This window comes from Centruroides sculpturatus, unplaced genomic scaffold (genome assembly GCF_000671375.1).
Source record: "Centruroides sculpturatus isolate CEXI.00-Female unplaced genomic scaffold, Cexi_2.0 scaffold1374, whole genome shotgun sequence".
Classification (NCBI taxonomy): domain Eukaryota; kingdom Metazoa; phylum Arthropoda; class Arachnida; order Scorpiones; family Buthidae; genus Centruroides; species Centruroides sculpturatus.
The window spans coordinates 124,596-138,799 of NW_019385511.1; the positions used below are offsets into that span (position 1 = coordinate 124,596).

General features: G+C 26.9%; 1 long non-coding RNA gene across 1 annotated transcript; it reads right to left on the reverse strand.

Moving 5' to 3' along the window:
* Nucleotides 1-4,773: 4,773 nt before the first annotated feature.
* Nucleotides 4,774-10,314, reverse strand: LOC111639672. Its single transcript, XR_002759114.1, has 3 exons — nt 10,257-10,314; nt 8,318-8,412; nt 4,774-4,790 (listed from the first exon to the last, which is right to left on the reverse strand). It is a non-coding gene; the product is annotated as an uncharacterized LOC111639672 (long non-coding RNA).
* Between the last annotated feature and the right edge of the window lie 3,890 nt (nt 10,315-14,204).

Sequence of the window (14,204 nt, forward strand, 5' to 3'; positions counted from 1 at the left end):
ATGAATGGCTCGTAAATATGATTCTTCATAAGATATAGAGGCCAAAATAATCATTTTTTAAAACAAAGAGCGAATTTTCACAACAAAGTAAAAAAGCATCAATTTTCCATTTTAACATTAATTTCAAATTCTTATGAAGACTTAATAATAATGTCCGACTGCGATATTCTGGGTAAACTTATAACTTACTATTTAATTAAGCAACAAGGCACTTTGTACTTCCACGTGACACTTCCACACACTTCACAGACATCCGCCATTTTCTTCAACTTTAAAATTGCCATCTATCGGTGGAAACGCTAACTAAATATTTTTCTTTTAATCTTATTTTGAAGTTCTATATATATTATAATAAAATAATAATTATTATATTTTATTATATAATGTTAGCATTAAATATTTAATTTTGTAATATATTTTCGATTGTTATTTGATTTGCGAATTTATTTAAAAAAATCATTTTTATTTTGTTAAATTACGATTGGACATATTATGATAAAAGGCATCCCCAAAGCAGTGAGGTGCAAGACTCTTTGTAGGAAAGTGCGAAGATATGATCAATATCATTGTTTATTTTCGGGTAGGCTACAACAGCCACACATACTTAATGTTTTATTCATTAGTTTTCGAACAATGTAACACTAAAAACATTCGCAATTTACGTGTTTATGTCATTAACATTATTACATTTTAAAGTTATCTTATCATTTTAGTTACGACTACAATGTAATATCATAAAAATTCTATTTCATTTAGCGATAGATATCTTTGTGTGCTATTTTAATTTTGTGTTGAAATATAATCGGTAGGTATACCTTCAAAGAAAAAAAAAAATGTAAAAAATATATCCTAAGAATACGCCAATATGCTTTTACGTGTACGGAGTGCAGAATTTTTCAGAAAGTAGAAAGTGCATCCCTCGAAAATGTTTGAAAATTATTTTTCTATAGCCGTCTGGAATCCAGGTTCAAATGTATCTTAACTCTCGAGATTTTCCATGGATAGTTCCATGGATAGGCTTTTATTATTTATGTTAACCCGGATGGCCAACACATTTAAGGACACAGCCCACTAGAAGATCCGGGATAAAACCCTCTAAAAATTTCTCAAGGACGGATGCTATTAAATTTTGGTGGTTAAAGGTGAAGAGGATCACTTATCATATCTGGAATGGGACGAACTTAATGAAGATTTTACTTGTTATTAGCATTCGCAATTTTTTATAAAACTCATAAAACTTCTATAAAAATAAGGCTTTTTATCATTTTATAATAATTAATAATATAAAAAGTTTTTAAAATAAAATCTCATAACAGACCACACACAATTTTAAAGTTTGGCCGGGAAAGTTATGCAACTCGTTGCTGAACAGATTTTTAAAATACGTATTATTATGCCTCATAACTACTTTTTCATAGAATATTGGCTGTCCTTTAGTTCGAGTTAATAAATAATTTAGGCAAAACATTTTTTTCGATTTAGGAGCATTGATAGATCTTCATCGGAAAACGATGATGGCTGGATATCGACAATATTTTGGGACGTACTGTACTGTACTAATTTTGATAACGTTAAACGCTTGATAATAATATTTGTGATTACAATAAGCGGAATCTAATAACAAAATTACTTGATAAATTTTATTATAAATACTTTAGCCTATTTATTTCGCATTTATAAAATATTCTGACTTAACAGAACGAAATCTTTTCTTTTCATCTTTTTACTTTTTTAGTAACTTTTACATTTTGTAATTTAATAAATTTTATATTAATCTCCGATAATTATTATAGTCCTATATATATATATATATACTAAGAGGGCTTTTCAGACTCATAGGCTAGGCCAGGCCCACATTAAGGCGGCCAAGTGTTGAGGGCGAGGGTTGGACATATCCAGAACAAACCGCTATGAAAATTCCTAAGATTGCTCGTCCTCATTCGATCCTGGATTCCCCATAGATTAGTCAAACGCCTTACACTTAATTTTTTAAATATTGCATGTTTATAGTAATTTAAAATTTATACTATTGCTAAATAGTATTCAAGTGATTCGCACAATTAAGAAAAATAATGAATATTTATGTGAAAATAAGTTTGATGTTGGTAAAAGAAATGGGTTTAAGCACCTTTTCTGTTTAACATTTCAATAGCGCGCATCGACTTTATGTCTGCTCCATTCTTTTAATTTGAATACCATCGCGTTTATCGAACGATATATTATGCTTTATAACAGATCTAGTTTTCTTTCATTGGTTAAAATCAAATTGCGTGATCTAAAGGGTGACAGAACTAATCACGGATACTTTCACATGATAATATAATTTACTAGAATAGCAGAACTATGTGTCATATAAAGATTTTGATCTTTTAATTAAAATTTATTATTACTGCATAAAAGAGAAAAAAATTAAAGTATAGAATATAAAAAATCGCTTGTTATTTAATATTTTCGCTTCTAAAAAGCTAATTTTAATAATAATAATAATAATAGAAAATTCTGCTTAATATTTAAATTAATAAGGAAAAAAATTTTTTTAATTTATAAAATAAATCTATTTTTTGCTGCTGCCATCTGTCGAGAATCAATTTAACTAAGAATGTGTGTGTAACTAATATATAGACAATATTTCGTAAAAATAACTTTTGACAAAGTTATCGTAATGAGAAAAGTTTCTTTTCTTAAGCTATTTCCATACGATTTATTTGCATATAAATCAACAAAAATTAAAAGTGTTAGATAATTAAAAGCTTTATCAAAATTTCTCATCGTAAAAGATAAATAGAGGATGGAGGCCATCTATTTTTTAAAAAAAAGTAGAAAGAAAAAAAAACTGGCTGAGTTAAATTCTTTTGTACAGATGACACATCTTAATTCTACAATCACGTGTTTATTACCGCTCTCGTCATAAATAAGTCCATTCGACTGTGCCATCTGCTGTCCGTTAAAAGAATTAAATTAAGCTTACACTTTCTCTTCGGCCGTTTCTCAAGTTAAATATGTCTGACTGCCGTTTTCAAATTCTAAAATGAGAGAAAAAGTCTTGAAAAAATCAACAATTCGTATAACTTTTCAAAGTTTAATTTTGATGAAAATTCTCTAAACAATAGTTCTTAAAAGGAATTATCTGTAGCCTTAGAAATAAATTATTTATGTTATAATAACAATAAAAATTCGTTGTAGAACTAAATTAAAGAGATAAAACATAAAACTAAAAAAAATTAAAATATATTATTGCTTCGGTAAATTATATATTAAATTGTAAGAGTATTTCGGAATAATTTCCATAATAGAATGCAAAAATTGAGGAAAATTGTAGCAGTTTAATAAAATTTGCAATATTTAAATTTATTAAAATATATTTTAAAAAATAATATCTCGTTTTACTTCAAATAATTTTTTTTAGGTAGCTTTAGAATAGAATTAAACCATAATCGAACTTAAAATACATGCAGGATAGCCGGTATGAGGTAATGGTTCTTTAATTTACACAATACTTGTGCCAGAAAAGACCCAGAAGGCCCATAAAAATAATAAATTATCACAATCTTTACAAATTTCACCAGATTTTCGTGATTTCGACCAGTTTAAAAATAATAATAAACCTGGTTTTTGTTATTTAAATGTCAGAAAACTATACCAATAGCGTGTAATAGAGAAACGAGCCCGACAAAATAGTGAGCCGTGGCCTGATCTGAATATATAAATACAGTAAAATTTATGTGTATCAGAATCTCACTGTACCGAATTTTGTTCGTTTTAAACTGGTTTTGCTGTAGATAGGTTTACTGTACTTAGTTTATATTGTAATTACATATTTTAATCTAAATTTTAAGTCAAAGAAGATTAATACTTTATCTTTATAGAAACATTCAGTTATTAAATAATTACATTAATCTATCCACTTAAAATAACAGTCAAACTGACAGATGTTTGCTATATAAATATAAAATAAATATTTCATAAGAAGTTGAATATCTTCTAATAATCTATAAAACATTTTTTTTTCGCTACATATTATTTCATTTTATCTACTAGTAAAGTTCGATACCGGACAATCATATTTTTTTCAGACAAATTGTAGATATAATTCAACCGTGAAGCAAAAAGTAACTGAGCAAAATCCAAAAATAAGAAAGACAGAGAACAAAATATTGAACTATATCAAACAAAATAAAGAAACTGGAGAAGCAAACAAAAAATATTAATCTTCATTAATTTCAACACTCGTAATAACTCTTCATGTCTCGAAATCTAGAATATAATTTAATCTTTATATTCAAAAATCAATTATTCGCTGTCTTTAAATTTTATCACTGTTAAATTAGTTTTTTCCCAATTTTCTATGAAGCATTTTTCATAAATTTTTTTTTTTTTTTGTGATTTATAGATATATATTTGTATGAAAAAATACTTCATTTTAGTTCTTCTTCGAGATAGAAACATAAAACTTTTGAAAATACAGCTCTACCGAAGAAACTTCCTTGAAAATCCAAAATAATTTGTGGAAATATGACAAAATATATTTTATTAAATCAAATATTTAAGTAATGTATCTCAGTTTGAAAATTGAAAAGGTGCTATATTTCATTCACATAATTCACTTATGTGAAATNATTTAATTAAGCAACAAGGCACTTTGTACTTCCACGTGACCCATAAACTGAATAAAATCAAAATTACCATTTTTATCTAAACACTGGACTTCATCTTGACTACGCAATTTCTGTTCTGTATTCTGTTTTGAACAACCAGTTTCTTTATGTTTTTTATAACAAGTCACCGAGCAACTATAAAAGGTATGAAAATATAAAAAATTATTTACAAAAAGTAATTTATAATGTATTTTATATGTTAATATATAAAATTTTAATAAATTTATTGTTTTCTCTGATATTCAAATACAGTATAATTAATTTTAAAAAATGAGACAATTTATTATTTCTTAAAATAAAACTTCTATATATAAGATTTGGTTATGACTAAACATCTCATATTGATAGGATTTTCATTATATAACTCATTATTATTTCTTTAACAAGTTAAACTGAATCTATAATTTTTGGCATTTAGATCAGAAATGAGCTTAAATACTCTCATTTTCTAAATAAGCTCAGAATCATTGAAACAAAATTTTTCTTTTCATATACACATTTAATCATATTAATTTTAATAACAATACAATGTGAGATAGAGTTAAAACTTCAACTAAAGTAATCTCTCCAGTTAATAAAAGTAAACAATAAGTCCTAATTTTGATAAAGAAAAATATGCTTTTAACAAAATATGAAAAATAGTAAATTTATAATAATAATAATAATAAAAACTTTACAAAATTAAATGTTCTAGCTCTTTCAGCTCTAAAATATATCTAGAAACTCAAGTGAAAAAACTTTTATATCATGAAAGCAAGATAGATCATCATACTGTTACATCATTTTAACATTGAAGTAATACGTAAAAACAATTATTTATTGTGACACTGTCACAATGCTGAGCTGCAATTTTTAATCATATTTTTAATTTTTTTAATAAAATATATGCTCTCCATCTCAAATTAGTAATGGCTTCTCCCTGTACACCATACTTTTCCTTTAACAATAAAGTTGTGCTGGTCATCTATCTAACACTTTTCATAGAAAAATTTTTGAATTAAAATAATGTGACTTCTGGTTTGCATCAGAAGTTCATATATAGTTAATTGAACCTCCTATCCCTAACATTTCTATAAGTGTTCTCTTCTTTCATCTATCTAACACCATTCTTGAGATTAAGGAAAGATGAACAGACGAATGACAGTGGGAATTTATAGGTCTACAATTTTTTTCAAATTGCAGTCCAACAAGAATGACAAAATACAGTGGAACCCCATTTATCCAAATTATAATCTTTTAATTCTTGTCTAGGAAGTATAAAAGTTAGTCATATGGAATACCTATAAAAATAAAACATAAAAAAAACTAAATAATACTAATAAAAGTTTCTTCAATGGATTTGGTTGTTCATTATAGGCCTATATAATTTTTAAAATTTTTACAAGAAAAATCATTTGAGCTTAACTACTCAATCTACACCAACTTCTGAGAATTAAAATATTATGATGTTAAAATTCTCTGCAAAAAATTTTTATTTGGATTAAAACTTTAAAATACAATTTCCAAATGCATTTTGTCTTAAACACAGGCTCTTCAGTGGAAAATACCACAACTATCTTTGTGGAAAATACCACAACTATCTTCACAGGAAAATACCATACTATCTTATCACAGCATGCATCCTGCATTATTTCTTTATTTGAATTAATGTTATTTACATATTTTATTATATTATAATGTTCTTTGTTTATTTATAATATCACATTAATAATAAATAATATTGTGATATTATATAAAGAAAATAATTTAATTAAACAAAGAATTAAAGAATATTATAATACAGTAGAGTCCCGAAAACTCGGCACTCAATAACCCGGCCAAACCCTGGCAGAGCAAAAAAACATCTAATTTTCATTATAGACAGATTTATGTTTTATTAAATATTTTTCTGAGGTCTGTCTTATCAGGTAAATTACTGTACACTCTGTATTCATTAATTTTCATTTTTGTGTAGTAATGGCTCTATGCCTTCATAAAGTACATACTTTTCCTTTGTTTAAGGATATTTGGGCAGTTTATTCTCTGTTATATTCTCAAGCAAACAATACATACAAGTACAGTACAGTATTTTCTGAGAACTCCACACTCTTACTTATTCTTTTTTAGCCTGATTCCTGATAACCCAGCATTTTCACAAACTCGGCCACCCTTTGGTCCACATTAGGCCAAGTTTTCAGGACTGCTGTATAATAAAATATATTACAACTCATAGCAGTAACACTTGGGCCTTACTTTCTTTGTAAATTGTTCAGTACTTGCAATACCAATATAGTGTTGTTTGTGAGATACCTGTATCTTAACAGAACCATGGTAAATTCCACAATGTTCACATATCAATACAATAGATGGTTTTGTTGATTTTTTAAAGTCATTTAACTACTATGGAAGTAAGTTTTGGGATAATTTATATAAGGTCATTCCCAGATTTACATTTTATTTTGGTATTTTTACTTATGTAGGGATTGCTTATAATTGTGAAAAGGTACTGATTGCATTTGGCAAAAATAAAATATATTTTTATGCTTGTTATAATTTATATAATGTAGATGATGCCAAGTGTATGGATATTGATAAAACAATCTCCAGACAAAACTTTCCCTGGACACACATGCCTCCAATATTCTAACAGTATCATCAATTGAAGAATAACTCAAACTCGTGGAAATAATAGAATTTTTTAAGCATTTATAAAATTTTAACTAATCTATTTATATTTTTATAAATATAATTATTCTTAATACCTAGCTTGTAGCAAAAGTAAAAATTTGTTAATGTAATGCTACTAGGACAGTTCATTTTCTGTCCAAACACAAACTAAGAATCAAGTTGAAGTGCTAGTAAATCATCAAATATTGTTTTGAGGGCATCTATGATGACCACTTGTTACTACTACTGAAGTGACATCACAGCTGGCATAAAAGAAAAATTAAAAAATTGCACAAACTCATGCTAGCAACCTTGTATCTTTAAAGTGAAATCATACAACTCCCTAATTTTTATTAACTTCTTAATTTTCTCATTTCATATTATATAAAAAGACAAAGTTTAATCAAAATTGACCAATCAAATTTTGAGAATCACTCAATTCTATAAGCCACATAGAAGAGGCTTTGCTGATGCTACACCTCAATTAAACAAAACACAAACTCCTTTGCTGGAGTTCACTTTACTTATGAAGTATTTTTTATAAAGGAGTAAACTCCTGCAAATCAGATAGTTTTTGTTACTTTTAAAGCACTTGGAACTGTTTTCACATTAATTGTAATGCTATTGTTACATAGTATTTTATTTTTATAAAAGTGTAAATAAATAATTTTATGTTAATATCTATTATATAATTAATTAATAATGTTTTTATTCAAACTAATGTAATGGCTCTGAGGAGAAGATGACAACCAATGTGAAGATGGTTTGTCTTGATGTGGCAATGAGTGACATGGGAGTTAAATATGAAATTTTGGTGCGCGTCATTTATGAATGGCTCGTAAATATGATTCTTCATAAGATATAGAGGCCAAAATAATCATTTTTTAAAACAAAGAGCGAATTTTCACAACAAAGTAAAAAAGCATCAATTTTCCATTTTAACATTAATTTCAAATTCTTATGAAGACTTAATAATAATGTCCGACTGCGATATTCTGGGTAAACTTATAACTTACTATTTAATTAAGCAACAAGGCACTTTGTACTTCCACGTGACACTTCCACACACTTCACAGACATCCGCCATTTTCTTCAACTTTAAAATTGCCATCTATCGGTGGAAACGCTAACTAAATATTTTTCTTTTAATCTTATTTTGAAGTTCTATATATATTATAATAAAATAATAATTATTATATTTTATTATATAATGTTAGCATTAAATATTTAATTTTGTAATATATTTTCGATTGTTATTTGATTTGCGAATTTATTTAAAAAAATCATTTTTATTTTGTTAAATTACGATTGGACATATTATGATAAAAGGCATCCCCAAAGCAGTGAGGTGCAAGACTCTTTGTAGGAAAGTGCGAAGATATGATCAATATCATTGTTTATTTTCGGGTAGGCTACAACAGCCACACATACTTAATGTTTTATTCATTAGTTTTCGAACAATGTAACACTAAAAACATTCGCAATTTACGTGTTTATGTCATTAACATTATTACATTTTAAAGTTATCTTATCATTTTAGTTACGACTACAATGTAATATCATAAAAATTCTATTTCATTTAGCGATAGATATCTTTGTGTGCTATTTTAATTTTGTGTTGAAATATAATCGGTAGGTATACCTTCAAAGAAAAAAAAAAATGTAAAAAATATATCCTAAGAATACGCCAATATGCTTTTACGTGTACGGAGTGCAGAATTTTTCAGAAAGTAGAAAGTGCATCCCTCGAAAATGTTTGAAAATTATTTTTCTATAGCCGTCTGGAATCCAGGTTCAAATGTATCTTAACTCTCGAGATTTTCCATGGATAGTTCCATGGATAGGCTTTTATTATTTATGTTAACCCGGATGGCCAACACATTTAAGGACACAGCCCACTAGAAGATCCGGGATAAAACCCTCTAAAAATTTCTCAAGGACGGATGCTATTAAATTTTGGTGGTTAAAGGTGAAGAGGATCACTTATCATATCTGGAATGGGACGAACTTAATGAAGATTTTACTTGTTATTAGCATTCGCAATTTTTTATAAAACTCATAAAACTTCTATAAAAATAAGGCTTTTTATCATTTTATAATAATTAATAATATAAAAAGTTTTTAAAATAAAATCTCATAACAGACCACACACAATTTTAAAGTTTGGCCGGGAAAGTTATGCAACTCGTTGCTGAACAGATTTTTAAAATACGTATTATTATGCCTCATAACTACTTTTTCATAGAATATTGGCTGTCCTTTAGTTCGAGTTAATAAATAATTTAGGCAAAACATTTTTTTCGATTTAGGAGCATTGATAGATCTTCATCGGAAAACGATGATGGCTGGATATCGACAATATTTTGGGACGTACTGTACTGTACTAATTTTGATAACGTTAAACGCTTGATAATAATATTTGTGATTACAATAAGCGGAATCTAATAACAAAATTACTTGATAAATTTTATTATAAATACTTTAGCCTATTTATTTCGCATTTATAAAATATTCTGACTTAACAGAACGAAATCTTTTCTTTTCATCTTTTTACTTTTTTAGTAACTTTTACATTTTGTAATTTAATAAATTTTATATTAATCTCCGATAATTATTATAGTCCTATATATATATATATATACTAAGAGGGCTTTTCAGACTCATAGGCTAGGCCAGGCCCACATTAAGGCGGCCAAGTGTTGAGGGCGAGGGTTGGACATATCCAGAACAAACCGCTATGAAAATTCCTAAGATTGCTCGTCCTCATTCGATCCTGGATTCCCCATAGATTAGTCAAACGCCTTACACTTAATTTTTTAAATATTGCATGTTTATAGTAATTTAAAATTTATACTATTGCTAAATAGTATTCAAGTGATTCGCACAATTAAGAAAAATAATGAATATTTATGTGAAAATAAGTTTGATGTTGGTAAAAGAAATGGGTTTAAGCACCTTTTCTGTTTAACATTTCAATAGCGCGCATCGACTTTATGTCTGCTCCATTCTTTTAATTTGAATACCATCGCGTTTATCGAACGATATATTATGCTTTATAACAGATCTAGTTTTCTTTCATTGGTTAAAATCAAATTGCGTGATCTAAAGGGTGACAGAACTAATCACGGATACTTTCACATGATAATATAATTTACTAGAATAGCAGAACTATGTGTCATATAAAGATTTTGATCTTTTAATTAAAATTTATTATTACTGCATAAAAGAGAAAAAAATTAAAGTATAGAATATAAAAAATCGCTTGTTATTTAATATTTTCGCTTCTAAAAAGCTAATTTTAATAATAATAATAATAATAGAAAATTCTGCTTAATATTTAAATTAATAAGGAAAAAAATTTTTTTAATTTATAAAATAAATCTATTTTTTGCTGCTGCCATCTGTCGAGAATCAATTTAACTAAGAATGTGTGTGTAACTAATATATAGACAATATTTCGTAAAAATAACTTTTGACAAAGTTATCGTAATGAGAAAAGTTTCTTTTCTTAAGCTATTTCCATACGATTTATTTGCATATAAATCAACAAAAATTAAAAGTGTTAGATAATTAAAAGCTTTATCAAAATTTCTCATCGTAAAAGATAAATAGAGGATGGAGGCCATCTATTTTTTAAAAAAAAGTAGAAAGAAAAAAAAACTGGCTGAGTTAAATTCTTTTGTACAGATGACACATCTTAATTCTACAATCACGTGTTTATTACCGCTCTCGTCATAAATAAGTCCATTCGACTGTGCCATCTGCTGTCCGTTAAAAGAATTAAATTAAGCTTACACTTTCTCTTCGGCCGTTTCTCAAGTTAAATATGTCTGACTGCCGTTTTCAAATTCTAAAATGAGAGAAAAAGTCTTGAAAAAATCAACAATTCGTATAACTTTTCAAAGTTTAATTTTGATGAAAATTCTCTAAACAATAGTTCTTAAAAGGAATTATCTGTAGCCTTAGAAATAAATTATTTATGTTATAATAACAATAAAAATTCGTTGTAGAACTAAATTAAAGAGATAAAACATAAAACTAAAAAAAATTAAAATATATTATTGCTTCGGTAAATTATATATTAAATTGTAAGAGTATTTCGGAATAATTTCCATAATAGAATGCAAAAATTGAGGAAAATTGTAGCAGTTTAATAAAATTTGCAATATTTAAATTTATTAAAATATATTTTAAAAAATAATATCTCGTTTTACTTCAAATAATTTTTTTTAGGTAGCTTTAGAATAGAATTAAACCATAATCGAACTTAAAATACATGCAGGATAGCCGGTAGGAGGTAATGGTTCTTTAATTTACACAATACTTGTGCCAGAAAAGACCCAGAAGGCCCATAAAAATAATAAATTATCACAATCTTTACAAATTTCACCAGATTTTCGTGATTTCGACCAGTTTAAAAATAATAATAAACCTGGTTTTTGTTATTTAAATGTCAGAAAACTATACCAATAGCGTGTAATAGAGAAACGAGCCCGACAAAATAGTGAGCCGTGGCCTGATCTGAATATATAAATACAGTAAAATTTATGTGTATCAGAATCTCACTATACCGAATTTTGTTCGTTTTAAACTGGTTTTGCTGTAGATAGGTTTACTGTACTTAGTTTATATTGTAATTACATATTTTAATCTAAATTTTAAGTCAAAGAAGATTAATACTTTATCTTTATAGAAACATTCAGTTATTAAATAATTACATTAATCTATCCACTTAAAATAACAGTCAAACTGACAGATGTTTGCTATATAAATATAAAATAAATATTTCATAAGAAGTTGAATATCTTCTAATAATCTATAAAACATTTTTTTTTCGCTACATATTATTTCATTTTGTCTACTAGTAAAGTTCGATACCGGACAATCATATTTTTTTCAGACAAATTGTAGATATAATTCAACCGTGAAGCAAGAAGTAACTGAGCAAAATCCAAAAATAAGAAAGACAGAGAACAAAATATTGAACTATATCAAACAAAATAAAGAAACTGGAGAAGCAAACAAAAAATATTAATCTTCATTAATTTCAACACTCGTAATAACTCTTCATGTCTCGAAATCTAGAATATAATTTAATCTTTATATTCAAAAATCAATTATTCGCTGTCTTTAAATTTTATCACTGTTAAATTAGTTTTTTCCCAATTTTCTATGAAGCATTTTTCATAAATTTTTTTTTTTTTGTGATTTATAGATATATATTTGTATGAAAAAATACTTCATTTTAGTTCTTCTTCGAGATAGAAACATAAAACTTTTGAAAATACAGCTCTACCGAAGAAACTTCCTTGAAAATCCAAAATAATTTGTGGAAATATGACAAAATATATTTTATTAAATCAAATATTTAAGTAATGTATCTCAGTTTGAAAATTGAAAAGGTGCTATATTTCATTCACATAATTCACTTATGTGAAATATGACTGATGGAACATGAAATTCTCTAGAAATAGGATGCGTTACGATTTGTCATGTGAAATGCTACTTATAAAAAGTTATGCAAAAAAAAACATATCTATGAAAAGATTTTTTTTTTTTGCATATCTAGACTTGCATATAAACCTACTAATTATTTTATAATTTAACTTAGCTTAATTTTTAATCTTTTAGTATTATTTATTTAAAATAAAATATGGCTATTAGGATAAATAATCTACTGTCACGTAGTAGATTATTTTCCCAATAGTTACAAACTCTTTAATGAATTTTAAAAGTGGTTAAATATTATACAGTATAATAGAATAAATCTATATACAGTAATACCCCGAACTTACGCGATAGGTGGGACCGAGCGATAACCGCGTAAGTCGAATTCGCGTAACTCGGGGTATAATTTCGAAATTTGTGTAAAATCCAAGTCGGTTGTATATAAGCTAATAAATGTTCTCATTAATCTTATCTCGTCTTTTGATTCATTCACGGTTATAAGAAGTCTCTCAAGTCTCGATATACACATACATAGAGTACACATAGAGTCTCTCAAGTCTCCGTAGATACAGTATAACAAACACAGAAATAAATGACACAAAATAAATTGTAGCTATGTGTCGATTCCGCGCGTCTGAACATCTAAGCTGAACAATAGAGTGGGGGGAGCGAGTAATCGAGAGTTGCGTCGCGCTGAAGCAAAAGACGAAACGACAGATTTGAAAATCGCGTAACTCCGGGTTCGCGTAAGTCGGGGTAGCGTAAATCGAGGTATTACTGTACTGTGTATACAATTGAATTTACGTCTTTCTGACCGTCTGCCTGTCTGTTCTAGTATTACGCGACAACGGCTGAATCTTTCTCAGACTATAGAATGTATCAATATTTAGAGTAGATTTTGTTGTAAAATTATTTTTGGTCGGATCAATTATATTATAAGTTTATTATAATTACATATTTTTTCCCGTATATACATTTTTATATGTGTGTATTTTTATATCAGTATATTACTTGACATATCATTTTCCCGATCGAAGCTGGATACCTCAGCTAGTGATTAAATAAATTTATAAATATAATATTTATATACATATATACTTATTTGTATAATGGTTATAATCTTAATTATTTTTACTTCTATGTTCTTATTGTTTTTCATTTCTGTATATATAACAAGCTTCAAGCATAAGTTTAACTCATAAAATTAATTTCTTTTTCTAAGTTATTTAGAATATTCAAAATATAGAATAATATTTCAAATATAATTATATATATATATATATATTCGAGTGCTATATTTGCAATGTAGCATAAGAAAATTTTAGCTAAACACATCACAATAATACATTTGATTAAATTAGTAATCGAATGAAAATGAATAAAGCCAGTATTTATTAAAATTATAACGTTTTAGCTTATTAAACATAAAACCGAAAAATTAATTATTTATTATGA